At 38.8% G+C, this 13,834-nt stretch overlaps 2 pseudogenes; both read right to left on the reverse strand.

The window, feature by feature from the left end:
* Positions 1 to 3,432: 3,432 nt before the first annotated feature.
* LOC102874257 lies at positions 3,433 to 4,616 on the reverse strand (annotated as a pseudogene).
* A 4,721-nt stretch (positions 4,617 to 9,337) lies between these two features.
* LOC102874649 overlaps positions 9,338 to 13,834 on the reverse strand; it is a 9,695-nt pseudogene continuing 5,198 nt past the window's right edge.

Below are 13,834 nucleotides of genomic sequence, written 5' to 3' on the forward strand. Positions count from 1 at the left end.
AACAGAGAACTACCAAAAATTCAAGGTGGATTTAGAAGGGGCTATGGCTTTTAGAAACATTACTGCCATTGTCAGATGGCTGTTGGCTGGAAGCAAAGAGTACTAGAGGAACATCTATCTATCTTTTCTTCATTGACCAAGCAAAAGCATTTGACTGTGTAGATCACTAAAAATTGTCACTAACCTTGAGGAGAATGTGAATCCCAGAACAGTTGATTGTGCTTATGGGAAACCTATACTTGGACCAGGAGGCAGTTATCAGAACAGCACAAGGAAACATAGAATTGTTCAAAATTAGGAAAGCAGTGCATATGAGATACATCCTGTCTCCACATCTTTTCAATCTATATGCAAAGTATATCATTCAAGAGGCTGGACAGTATGAACAGGAGTTTGGTGTTAGAATTAGAGAAAAACTCATCATTAAGAACCTGCAATATGTAGATGATATAACCTTGCTCACTGAAACTGAGGAGGACCTGAAGCATTTGCTGCAGGAGGTCAAGAACTGAAGTCTTTAAAAAAATGGATTGAAAGTAAACATCAAGAAAACAAGATTCTTACCACTGGGCCAATTGGCAATACCGTGATGGATGAAGAAGAGATTGAGATTGTTAACAATTTCAGCTTGCTTAGCTCCACCATCAACATTCTTGGCACCAGAAGTCAGGAAATAAAAAGATTAATTACATTGAGGAAGTCTGCTGTCAGGGAGTTCTCTAGAGTGCTGAGGAGCAATGACATCATTCTGGAGATTAAAGTGCACCTGATCCAGGCCATGGTCTGCACAATTACATGCTATGCATCAAAGATCTGGATAATGACCAACGATGGCAGACAAATAATTGATGCCTTTGAAATGTGTTAGAGTACTGAACATACTGAACACGGACAATCAGAATAAAAAGGCTTATCTGAGAGAGTGTGAGGCCAAGTTTCTCCTTGGAGGCAAGGATTTTGAAATTCCTTCTCGCTTACTTTGGACATGTGGCCAAGAAGGACTGGTTCTTGGAGAAGGACATAATTTGTAGAAGGGTTGAGGGAGTGTAGGAGAGGAAGACCTCAGTGAGATGGACTGACACTATGCTCAGTGAGACTGGCTCAGGGTAAGCCAGGGTTCAGAGCTGTTCTATATAGGGTCATTATAAGTTGTAGGTGACTGGACAGGACAAAACAACAACAAAAAATTTGACAGATTTTCTCTGAATATCTGCTATCTGAATTTAGTTAATATTATTATTTTTTTAGGTGTCATCTCATTAACTTAAACTCAGTGACTTTATGAACAAAAGATCTCAACATTGCCCAATCTTGTAAGTTAATATTCTCTTAAATAAGTAAGAGGTGATTCTCAAATACGAAAAAGGTTAGAATTGGTCCAATTATTCCTGCCACAGTAATTAACAGACAGAGAAAGAGACTGTATTTTTTTTTTAGTTTTATATTGATTTGGTAATGTTATCAGGTATATAAACATATGAAAACTTCTTTTATGTTAGCTCTTAGGTCCTTCCCTTTGAAAGTTGGACATCGTATAAGAATAATAGAAGCTTATTTGATATTTTTGAATTGTGCTATTGGAGAAGACTACCAAAGATCTCATGCATTACAAGAAGATCAGAGAAGTCTGTCTTGGAAGAAATTCAACTATAGTGCTCCTTAATGTCAGGGTTGATGAAACTCTGTCTCATGTACACTGGACACTTTGTCAAAAGGGGTTATTCCCTGGAAAAAGACATCATGCTGGGAATAGTGGAGGGTCAAAGAAAGAGGAAAACCTGCAACAGGATCAATTGGATCAGTATCTGTAACAATGGGCACAAGCATGTCTGAGATCTTAAGGATGGGGCAGGATAGGGTAAGGTTCAGATCTGTTTTGATCTGTGATCCATAGTCGACTTCAAGGCATGTAACAAGCACAATAACACTCTATTGTGATAATGTTTAAAGTTTTGACTGCTAATCAAACACAAGTTTCAGGTTTGGTGTTCATAAGATCAAGGAATTATATTCCACTCAAAGACACATAACAACAACAACAGTCACAAAACCAACATGTCTTAGTAAGCTTCCCTTATTACATAAAAGAAGTTCAGTGACTCAGCTATCCTTCAGACACGTGTTCTTTCTCATCTTTCTTTCATTTCTAACACTCACAGAATTATTGATTTCATACACTACTCCCACCTTCTCATCACTCATTTTTATCTTTTCTAACTCTAGCCAGTTCATCTCTGATCATCATTATTGTACTCATATTTCTTGTTAGCTGTCATGTGAGTGATAATCCCTTTTCAATAATGATTTAAAAACATTTTCTTAATATTTGCTCCTGCTAAAATGACTCTCCTTGCAGATTCTCTTCTCTTTGGAGAAATAGAAATACTGTTTTTATTTTCCATCAATGGCAATTATTAGCCTGGAATTTCATCTAACAACTCCAAACACAGTCATTCTTGAAATGTGTGTTTTTGTCTGTGGGGTTTTTTGATGTATATTTTTACTTTATTTCATCTGATTCTTTGCACCACTGTGAACGTGTCTTTTAAAGTGGATCTCTATTTCTAACATCTTTCTTTGGCTTTAAACCTAAGCTTGCAAAATCTGAAACTCATTAAAATAAGATTTAACCATATGCCCTTCATCATTTAGTCCTCATTCTATTTTCCTTTTTTTTTCTGTTAATGCTTCTAGTATGATCCAATTTATCTAAGCTCTTTAACTCTGATCCACTGATGCCCATAAGCTGTTATATCCAATCCTATTGTTTCTATGTCATATGATTCCTTCTTTTTTTTCAGCCTTAGGCATGGTCTTTATTAACTTGGACACTGTACCAATTTAATTTTGCTGCAAAAAAAGTATAAAAATAATCTTTATATAGGAATCCATTCATTATAAGTCTTTCTAAAACTCTACAAATGGCTCTAACTTGAGGGGAAATGAACAGAATGGCCCACCTAGATTACTACCTAGACCTCTGTTCCTTCCGGATAGCACCCTTCATCACCTACAGGTTCTCAGGGCTTGAGGGGACACACCAGAGATCCAGAGGAGCTGGAGGGTCAGAAGCAGGCAGCAGCAAAGGTCCCAGCGCCCCCTGCCCTGCCCTCCTTGGAGGTGCGGACTGGAAGCAAGGGCGTGGGGCTGTCAGGTGGGTGCGTCATGGGTTCTGCGCCACTAGGTGGCAGAAGAGGGTGAGGAGGGCACAAGGTGGGCGCAGGCTCCAGGAAAGAATCAAATGTTTGGTTCCAGGAGGTGAGGCTGATCCCCCTGCCCTACTCCCTTTAATATACGCAGGTGGAGGTACAGGAGGCAGGTGTGGGAAGGGTGGGGACACCAGGAACCTGTGACTGTGTTGAACTGAGGTGGGATGAGGTCCGGCAGATCAGATGGTCTGTGTCTCAGCCCTACAGGGCCAAGTCCTGTCAGTCAGAGGTTAAAAACAGGCACATCAAAGAGGTCACAGACACCTTCACTATTGTCCAGGTTGTAGATGTAGTCATGGTCTCCAGGGGATGGAGAGAGCAGGAGGAGGGGGGCAAACACTTCTGATAACATCAGCTCCTCTAGCAGCTCTGAGCTCATGCACTCTGTCATGAGCTCCAAGATTTCTAAGAACTCTTTAGTGAAGTCCAGATCACCTGTGGAGTCTACTTTGATTGGCTCAAAGGAGGTAGAAGGGTTGAGTCCTGATGAACTGTTGCTGCCGCTGCTATCCAGCAGGCAGAAGACTGCAGCGGCTGAGTGTCCAGTGCGGTCGGGCCCAGAGGAAGCGAGTTGAGCTCACCACTGTCCTTGCTGTCCGTTCCAGGGCTGAAACTCACTGTGCTTTCGGCTACTGGACCAGCCACCCCGTGGGCCTCGCCGCTGCTGGAGACAGGTACAGGGGTGGATGGCTGGTGACTACTTGGCCGTGAGGCTTCCTGAGGCTGGGCAGGTGTAGGCAGAGGTGGGGGGGGGGAGAGACTGGAGGTGGGCCCTGGAGCAGATCTTCAGGTGGTGGGACAGGCACAGCCACAGGTGGTGAGCTCCAGCCCTCCTTGTTCACCAGCAGCACATCGATGGGACCGCTCAGACTCTTCAGATGAATCTGATACTTCTTCTGCCCATTAAGGCCCTCTGGGATGGGCACCTCTAGGCCGGTGCCTGATGGGGCCCAGATGGCCAGAAGGGTATCTCCAGCAAAGCATCGGCAGACGTCCTCATGAGTCACGTAGGCCAAGCAACTGTTCTGCACGTCCTCTGTGACATTTCGGATGCTCTGCTGCACCCGCACCTTGTGCTGGTCCAGTTCTTGTCTGCAGCAACTCGATCTCCGCCTTGAGTTCAATCAACTTATCCGCAATCTCCCGGGTATTGCAGCCAGGTCCCACGCCCTTCCACTGGATGCTGTTCTTGGATTTCTTCTTAATCAGCCCGATGCCTTCCAGTACATTAGTAATCCGCCGCTTCTGACGCACAGCTAGGGTGTCAGCTGCCAGCTTGAGGTCAAGCACACCGTCTTTGGCCTCTTGCAGAAGTGACACGAACTTGGTAGTGAGAAGTCCGAGGCTCTTCTCGTGCCATCTCGCCTGCCCGCCGCCTCCCCTGAGCCAGGCCTTCTTGTCACTCATTTGTATTTTTTTTTTTTACTGGAATAGTATGGATTTTTTTTTTTATTTTATCAAGTAAACTTCGTTTATTTTGCTGAAATAATCTTTTTGGTGCATGCTATTGTTAGTTGTTATTGAATTTACATTCAACATATATACTTGTGGCAATGTCTAAGGAACTTAATGTCCTGCATCATTTTTAAAAGCACTGGCCTACTGGAGTCCATTGTTGTGCCTATTGCCTAGTCTCTTAATCTTTTGTTACTAGATATTGCATCCATTTTGGTACATAGTGACCCTATGAATGACAGATCTGAATCCTGTTCTAACCTGTGACACTTTCATGATGAAGCATGTTTTTAGTCACTGTGTCAATCCATGTTAAAGAATCTTCTCAACTTTCTGTGACCCTCCACCTTTCCTAGTATAATGTCATTTTCCAAGAACTAGCCCCTCTCGAAACGGAGCCCAAAAATTATGAGATTAAGTTTCACCATCTTTTTCTCTAAGGAGCACCCTGGTAGCATCAAGAAAGATTTCTTTGTTCTTTTGGCAGTCTATGAGCTATTCAATACTCTTCTTCAACACCACAAATCAAAGGCACAGATTCTTTTGTCATCCTTATTCATTGCCCAACTTTCAGATGCATAAAAAGTAATTGAAAAGATCATGTTTTGATTCAGCAGATGTCTTTTAATTTCTTGAATGCTGGTACCAAGGAAATGATTATGAATCTAAGTAACATAAGGTCATTGACAGCTTTAATCATTTCTCCACCTATCATCATGCTGCCTATTTATCCAGTGATGAGGATTTTTCATTTTTTAATGTTGCCATGTGATCCATCATGGCAGATATAACCTTTGGTTTTCTGCAGCAAGCGCATAACTTTCTGCAAGCAAGATTGAGGCATCTACACCATGCAAGTTGTTAATGAATATTCTTCCAATGATAATGTCAAGTTCTTCATTAAAGTCTAGCTTCATGAATTCTTTGCTCAGTGAACACATTGAATAGGTTTGGAGAAAAGATACTACCCTGGTGCAAAATGTTTCTAATTTTAAACTCTTCTGTTTTCCCTTGTCATCTTACAAGAGCATCTAAGCTGAGCATAAGGGGTTTATATACAATCAGGATGGGAAGAAGACTCATGAACAATCTGTGTTATGAAAAAAAAAAACTAAAAAAACAAACCTAAGGAAAAAGCAAACATAACAACCTTATTTACTGAAAATGAAGACGATTTGAGACACTTGTTGCAGAAAAACAAAGACTCCACCCTTCAATATAACTCCTATATCAATATCAAGAAAACAAAAATTTTCACCACTGGGCCAGTAGGCAGCTTCATAATAGCTGGAGAAAATACTGAAGTTGTGATTGATTTTATCATTCCTGGGTCTATAGTCAACACCACTCGGATTAGCAGTCAAGAAATCAAAAGGTATGTTTTGTTGAGAAAAATCTGCTATCAAGGAGCTCTCCGATTACTAAACAGCAATGGAGTCACTATAAAGACTAAAGTTCACCCGATCCAAGTCATAGTCTATCCACTTACCACCTAGACATCTGAAAATTGAGCAATGAATAAGGAAGACAGAAGAAAGATTGATGTCTTTGAGTTGTGGTATTGGAGAAGAATACTGAATAGCTCACAGACTGCCAAAGGAGCAAATAAATCTGTTTCGAAGGAAATTCAACCAGGGTGCTCCTTAGAGGTAAGGATCTTGAGACTTCATCTCACATACTTTGGACATATTATCAGGAGGGGCCAGTTCTTGGGAAAGGACATCATGCTGAGAATGACAAATAGTAGATGACCCTCAACAAGATGATTTGACATCATAACTGTAATAATGGACTTGAGCATAGCGGAGATTACGAGGTTGGCTTAGTATGGGACAAGCTTCAGATCTGTTTTTAATAGGATTGCTATAAGTTGTAGTTTACTTGATGATATATGGTAACAAGAACAAGAACGTTTGTATGTAATCCAGCACTGTATGATAAAATATTCTCTTTTGAAATATAAGGCAGTGATGGACTAATTTTCAGAAGGATATCTCCAGACCCCTTTCAGTAGCATTTTCTGGTTAGTAAGTTCTCCTGGAAACTGTTAATCAAATACTTACTGGACTGGTGGCAAACCTTCTGGCATTATGAGACACAAAACCTACCACATTACACAAACTGACTGATGAGTGGTTATATGAGACTGACTGATGAGTGGTTATATGAGGTTATACAAATAATTGTCCTACACCTAAATCTTGAACAGGTTCTTACTGATTTGACTAACTTCCAATATCCACAGCTTATTAATTAGAGCACTAGTCTTATATATTCTTTTCTTCTATAGCAGATTTTTGTTTTAAAAAATCTAGATTGCTGTGTTTCTTTTGCTGTCCTTTTCCATTTATATAGCTAAGTAGCTCCCTAAATAAAACCCAACACTTTCTGACCAAAACGAGATTATATTATCTTTCTCATTTACTTTATCATTTATTAATATTGGTCTATTGGACTGAAAGCCATGCTACCAAGCCACAGGTGGGTGACTCTAATCCGCTGCCCTAAGACCTGTCTTTAATTGTTTTGGTGAAACATTCTTCTAGGTGATATAGTCCTGGTGTGTCCACTTGCTGTACAGAGGTTAACTTGTGGTTGCTGTGAAGCGGCACACTGTGACACTGATGTGTCAAATGCAGTAATGGTTACCCATGGTGGACAGTGTTTGGTGGCACTCCCTGGTTGAAACAAGCTTGGAAGCAGGAGTGGCATCCACTACAGTAAATAGCTTGCCTCAGGAAACCCTATGAATACGGAGAAAGGATGAAAGTTTCACAACTGTCGAGGACTTTCGTTCATAGGATCTCTGTGAGTTACTTGCGACTCAACAGCACTGAACAACAACAATTTATAAGCTTAGTATTTAATAAATGATTATAAAAGTGACCTATTTAGATATAACAAAAAGCATTTACTATTAGAGAAACTGACATTTCCAATTCCTTCTGTTGTTACTGAGAATTTACTTTGAGTTGACTAAGAATAATAGTGACCTTATAACCAACAGATCTGAATTTTGTCTTTTTTCTGCACCAGATCTGGTATGTTTGAACCCACTTGTTGCAGACACTTTATCAATTCATTGTGTTGAGGGTCTTCCTTTTTCCTCTGACCTTCCTCTTTCACTAGCGTGATGTCTTTTTTTCAAGAACTATTCCCTCTTGAAAACATACTGAAAGCATGTGGGATGGAGTTTCGCCATTCTCCACTAAGGAGCATCCTGGCTGCATTTCCCTTGAGGACTGGGTTTGTTATTTTGGCAGTCCAAGGCACTGGGGACTGGTGGCTCTCCCCCCATGCAACAGACTCGCCATCTGGTGGTAGCTACAAAAAATTGCGTATCTTGCTTCAGGCCTGGAAGTGAAGCCTGGTGGGTAAACTTTTCTCAAAGGACATTAAAACTGTCTTTCCTCCTCAGATACAATAGATATGATACACAAAAGAAAAATGCATACTTCTTATTTTTAAGTGCTGTTAAATACTACAAATCAATTAATTTACAGCTGAATTCATAAATAAATTCAGAGAAAAAGAAAGACATAAAGGTTTTATATGTGTTAACCATTAGAAGGTACTTTGAAAGAATAACTAAAACATAGATGCACGCTTGTGTAAGTTTATGGTAAGTTTTGACAAATTTTTTTCTATTAATTATATAGTATCACAACAGAGGGAACTCCGAATGACTCAAATGCTATCTACAGGAGTACAAAATGGTGTGAGAGAAGAATAGACTTTGGAATTAGCTGATTTTTCAAAATCAACTTTATAAATTAAATGATGATAGCAAACTTATTTAATAGAAGAATTATTCTAATGTAAAGAAGTATGAGGATAAAGTTATAGTTTAGTAAGTACAAGAAAAAACAAAATTCTCAATCTATAGCAGTCATTCAATAATATAGTTTATTTTTCAGAATATTGTATTATCTTTATTCTTTTGATGGCTTAGATATAAACATAAATTTTTTTCAAATTAAAAAAAATGTTACTTTTACACCTCCATCTGTTTCATTATTAAGTACATTTGTTAGTAGGCAGCATTAATTTCAATAAAATACATGACTATTTGATGAAAATCTAAAACTATTAAATACTTTATCAATATAAGCCATTAAAATTTGTATATGCTTTATTTTACAAATTATTCAGAGATAGTTAACTTGTTCATACTTACAGCTTTCCAATTGCATTATACATGTTTGTACATCCATTGGAAAATTTTTGAGATCCATCGGACAGGAAAGTGTTAATGTCAACCTGAAATAATTAAAAAAAATTGTTTTTGATAAAAATTCATGATATTAAAGTAAGAAGTCCCTGGAAGGTGAAAGTGGCTACCACATTTGACTTAAAACTAAAAGGTTGACATTTGAGCTCATTCAGAGGAACTTAGAAGTAAGATTAGCATTTTTTTTTTCTTTTTCAGTAGAGTCTGGCCTCTTTATTGCCTCTCCTGTGGGCTCAGGGAGAAGCCAGCACACAGTGTCCTCCTAGAGAAGCAGGCCCCATGGCAAGTCCAGGGAGGAAGGGGCTGGGCAGCCAGGAGGCCATGTGAGCATTCGGGTAGGGAAGTGCTCCATGCACCTTGATCCTCTTGAGGCCTAAGGACCTTATTGGTCCCGACAGAGCCAGAGCCCAGTGCAGCTTCACCAGCATTGACTGTGGGCAGTTCAGGCTCGTGAGGTCCAGTGGACATAGACCAGGCTCAGGAGGATGAAGATGGCCACGGACAGCAGCATGTTTTTCCGGTTATCTTGCCGCAGCAACATGAACTCCTTCTCATAGTTGGAGACTTTGCTCATCAAGCTGTTCGGCTCCTTTTTCAGAATCTGCCTGGCCTCTGGGCTCAGCTCTCCTGGTCAAGCCTATCATTGACAGCCTCCAGATCCCTTCAACACTGGGACAGCTTTTCTTCCAGCCTATTGGTCTCTAGAGCTATATCTAAATTCTCCTGCTTCTTTTTCTAACATTATACTTTTGAAAAGGGAACCACTAAGAAAATCTTATGGAGAACAGTTCAACTTTGACATTTATAAGGTCTTCGTGAGTCAGAATAGACAATATAAAATGGTGATAATGGTGGTGAACTTATTCAAGTTATAATAGGTAAACAATGTTGTTGTTTTGTGCTGTTGAATCTCCTGTGACTCATAGTGATGTTGTGTACAATAGCTCTGAACCCTGCCCTATCCTGAGCCAATCTTCACTGTCTCTCACACAACGTGGCTAGTAATTACTAATGAATATTCATAGAAAATAATCTCCAATCAATATATACTATTTGCCATACCAAGCTATGTTCTTATGTAATTTTTATGGGAGAGGGTACTTTTTGAGTACTGTCAAATCAGAATCAACTCATAGATGACCAGTGGATTTTCAGAGGCACTAATTTGTAGTAGACGAAACTGCCCATCATTCTGCCCTGAAGCAACTGATGAATTTGAACCATGACATTGGGTTAATAGCACAGCTCCTTACCACTAGGCCACCAGAGCTTCCTATAGAAGCATGACTATATTTATTCATTTATAGAGGGTTGTGGATTTCTAAAAGAAATCTACATGGGAAGTTGTAGAATTTAAAAATAAGAATGATCTGATAATTATTCAAATCAGAGTCCCCAATATCCTAAAATATTTCATGGAGTCTTGTCTTCAAAAGCCCTTCCCCCACTTTTTTTTTAATTGGCTCAATTAAGATTAGGGATTTGAAAGTATGTTCCTGGAAATTTACAAAGTCCTTAAATAAGCAGTTGTAAAAGGTGAACACAATGTTCTGTTTTGTGAGAGAGTTTATTAGAAGTGAACACACCAGTACATTTTGAACTTAAACACATTCATTTTCCAAATATCCAAGACTCTCTGGCCAGTAACTTTCAAATGTTGGCTTAGAGAATTAACTTTGTGACCTTTTGAATAGAAGTAAATAACATTCTGAGAATCTTTTCCAGGCTCGAACCACATTTGTGATGTCAAATTCATATCCTGGTTATTTTTCTGGCATAATATGAGAGACATTACACAATTTTCTTTTTAAAAATGCTTGAAAGGAATTGTTTGGCAAAGGAAGGCACTGTTTGCAGAGCTCGTCATAAATCATATTCTGGAAAATAAACTTATTGACATTTCTTTCTTTTTGGTTAAGGGACAAAACAAAGACTTCTTTAATAGCATATTTATGAAAAATTGTGCCAACTTGGGGGGTGTGATGATGAATTTCTTTATAAAAACATTACATGTAAATAATAGATATGCCCAGGCAACATCAAAAGAAATTGAAATCAAGTGACAATTAATCACCATCTACTGTTTTGGAAATGAATGTCTACTAGGGAAAAGAGGACACCAAGTTCCCATTTTTGAGACAAGACACACAAACAGGATATGAAACTTTCTATTTGCTTAAGAAATTTTGGGTTAATAAGGTAATAATGTTTGAAAAGCTACCTAATCTTTTCACCTCATCAAAACTGACATCTTATGCATTTCCCCCCCCCCAGCAATTATTGCTTGGAATAAGGTATTGATTTCAATTACTAATTGAAGAACGTAAAATAAGGCCTGAATAGATTCTCTATGAAAATAGAAAACACTTATCTTTGCTCTTAAATTTCTAAATCTTATGAGACAAGAAAGGTTACCTCTTGATTTATTTTGATAGATACTATCCTAAATTTTTAAATATATATTCTATATTAAAATATATATAAATATTACCTATTAGGGAGGAAGCTTTGGTGACTTAGTTGTAAGATGCTGTGTTGCCAATATAAAGATACACAGTCTCAATCCACCAACTTCTCCACCTTAAAGACGTGAACAATCAACACCAGTGTGATTTACTGTTCCTGAAAACATGCCGAGGGTCAGCTGTAAATTGGGTCTGACTCATAAAGAATAAAAAACACACAAACCAAAACCAACATAATTAGGGTGCTCCAGTAGCCTAGTGGATAAACAGTTATGCTGCTAAGTCAAAGGCAGGCAGTTTGAATCCACTAGATGCACTTCAGGAGGAAAATGAGCAACCTACGTTGGTGTGATATATAGTCTCAGAAAACCCAATGAAGAGTCAGCTTATAAACTGGCTAGCAAGTCTAGCTCTATACTTTTTGTGCTAAGAGAGGATCTTTAATAATCAGAACCTATTAAATGGTAACTTACAAAGACAATTTTGTGAGACAAGAAAACTTTCCTTTCCTGGACAAAGAGAACATTTAATTTTGTTATTCATAGATGTCATTGAGTCAACTGATTCATAACAATGTCTTAAACAGTATATCTTGTTGTTGTTATCGTTATGTGTCTTCAAGTCACTTGTGACTCGTGTACAAGAACCCTAAACCCTGCTCTATCCTGTCCCAACCTCATGTTTCTGACACACCCACCCTAATTACTCCAATCACTGAATCGATCCATCTCATTGAAGGTCTTCCTCTCTTGCACTGTCCCTCTATCCTCCCAAGCATGATGTCCCTCTCCAAGGATCAATTCCCTCCTTGTAACATTTCCAAAGTATGTCAGACGAAGCTTCCGAATCCTTGCCTACAAGGAACAGCCTGGTTGTACCCTCTCAGGGATGAATCCATTTGTTCTCCTAACAATCCATGGCATATTCAACACTCTTCACCAGCATCACAGTTCAAAGGCATCAATTCTTCTTCTATAATCCCTAGTCATTGTCCAGTCCTCTTATGCATAGCAAGTAATTGCAAAGACGATGGTCTGAATTAGGTGCACCTTAGTCTCCAGACTGACATCATTGTTTTTTAGTACTCTAGAGAGGTCTCTGACAGCTGACTCTTGGTACCAGCAGTCAGGAAATCAAGAAACGGATTGCATTGGGAAAGTCAGCAATATTTTTCTTGTATGTGGTGTTATTATTGTCCAATAATCTATATACTGTGTTGGGCTACCTTGTTCCATAATGGAATTGCCTTTTTTTAATGGGAAAAATATGAATTTGTGTATTATAACATCTTATTCTATCAGGTATAAAAGTAATTGCACCTTAATCCTTTACATACTTACTCCCAGAAGCAGACTTTCTTTAGTTTTCTGCCATTTGGTTTCATATATCTAATTTGCTGTTATATTACATATTCTTTTCCTCTATTATATCTTCTTTTTTTTCTTTTATTGGGAATATTATGTCTTCTTTATATACTCTTTCTGTCATATGCTTTCTTATACCATTTTTTTCTTTTCTTTTTTAAAATTTTTTTATTATAGCAATAGCCTATTACTTTCCTACAAGGTAAGATTTTTTTTTGTCCCCCTACCATGGTCCATTTGTAATTAACTTTCAAACTAAACATTTATTTTTGTTAAATATAATTTTTTCACAACAAATGGTATTTATATTATGGTGGTGGTTGTTGTTGATTGTAATCATGTTGAACATGACTCATAGTGACCTTAAGAACAAAAGACCTGAAGGCTTTCTCTATTGTCATCCAAGTTTATAGAGTTTCCAGAGGTATGTGGTTTAGGAAGTAGATGCCACTCCTGCTCCCAAACCTGTCTTAAACTGGGAGCTCCACCAAACACTGTCCACCATGGATAACTGTTGTGGCATTTGATACCTGAATGGCAAAATGTTCAGCATCACAGCAAATCCAGATTACCTCAGCACAGCAAATTGACAGAAGAGTGCTATATGACTTAGAAGAGAGTTCCTCCAAAATACAATAACATATATTAGTCCAGGAAGACTTGTTGACACTAAAAAAGAGGCTTAAATGAAAAAATGAAAACCAACATTCAACATGACTGACAACCTAGAAGAAGAGCGCCCACCTTACAGTGTTCTGTTGTATCACCCAGTTCTAAAATGGAGATGAGGGACTCACCTTAAATACAAGTACCCTTCAGGGGGTCTTGTTGGCACTAAACAAGAGGTCTAAATACAAAAACATTAGCCCAACATTCCATATGACCAACAACCCAGAACAAGAGAGTCCATCATTCAGTGTCCTGCTGCGTCACCCAGTCTCCTTCATGTTATATGTATATGTTGTTGTTGTTGTTGTTGTTATGTGCCATCGAGTCATCTGCGACTCATAGCGACCCTATGTACAACAGCCCTGAACTCCGCTCTGTCCTGTGCCAATCGCACTGTCTCTGACACTCCCATCCCAATTATCCCAGTCACTGAATCAATCC

This window comes from Elephantulus edwardii, unplaced genomic scaffold (assembly GCF_000299155.1).
Source record: "Elephantulus edwardii isolate Elephantulus edwardi_28Jun2011 unplaced genomic scaffold, EleEdw1.0 scaffold00018, whole genome shotgun sequence".
Lineage (NCBI taxonomy): Eukaryota > Metazoa > Chordata > Mammalia > Macroscelidea > Macroscelididae > Elephantulus > Elephantulus edwardii.